Source organism: Sinocyclocheilus grahami, unplaced genomic scaffold, assembly GCF_001515645.1.
Source record: "Sinocyclocheilus grahami isolate Dianchi unplaced genomic scaffold, SAMN03320097.WGS_v1.1 scaffold178.1, whole genome shotgun sequence".
Taxonomy (NCBI): Eukaryota; Metazoa; Chordata; class Actinopteri; order Cypriniformes; family Cyprinidae; genus Sinocyclocheilus; species Sinocyclocheilus grahami.
The window spans coordinates 1,365,316-1,366,444 of record NW_015505357.1 but is presented as its reverse complement, the minus strand read 5'-3'; positions in this window follow the sequence as shown (position 1 = coordinate 1,366,444).

The window sequence follows — 1,129 nt, the reverse complement described above, 5'->3', positions numbered from 1 at the left end:
TGTTAAAAGCGCTATATAAATAAAGGTGACATGACTTGACTTGACATTCATGTGTGTCAATTTATATATACATAATAAATATACACAGTCCACACACATATATTATATAAACAAAAACTTTAATTTTGGATGTGATTAATCGCGATTAATTGTTTGACAGCACTAATATTAATGAATATATACATAAAAATAAAATAATAAAACAAAGAATACAAATATCAATAATAAAATATAAATAAAAACAAAAACACCAATAGCACTTTTAAGAGAAATACTTCCTGAGGTGAAAAATCCATGTGTGGTGAGGGAGTATAAGAAGGTATCTTTGATATTTATGTGATATGAAAACAAATGCATCCTCCATCTTCATAACATAATCATGAACTAGCTCAAGTTAGCTTGTTTTAACTTTTTTTTTTTTTACTTCAGCAATATGATATATTTCTGAGTGAAACAGGATATTCAATAAGAAAAGATACATACCAGAATGTAGTCAGACCAAGTTTGCAAAAACAAGCCTAAACAGCTATTTGGCTATTGGTCAGGCTAACATAATCTAAAAACCTGCATGGCCTAAATGACGTAACCAAAGGAAGAAACATCCAGTGAGAAACTAAATAAGGTTAGTTTCCATTTCACGAAATCAAAGTTACTTGAAAACAGCATGACAGAATGGAAGCGCTACAAAGTATTTTGCATTTGTCATTTTCCACCTATTGTTAAAGGCCCTTGAATCTAATCAGACTGGCTGGGTCTGTTTGATTTGGATCACATAGGTATTCGCTTACTCGCAAATAAGGCAATTCCCCTCTAAGTTCACTGTAACCTTAGGAGATCAATGATTTAGTTATTGGCAAACTACCTAGATTCCCCTTGGGCTAACCTAGTCCAATGAAATGAAGCCGAGTGATATTTTATTGATATTTTTTTCAACACACCATCCCATAGGCTTTTGAGTCACCTTATGAATCTCATTTTCTACTTATAAATAAGAGATGAAAATGAATTAGAAACTAGTTGCAGATTCAAATTCAAATTTCAAGAGAATCTGTGGGCCAGAAATTGACATAAATGATACATGTTTATTTTGCTTTTTTTGTTAATTATGCATGCAGTGTTGACAAAACAT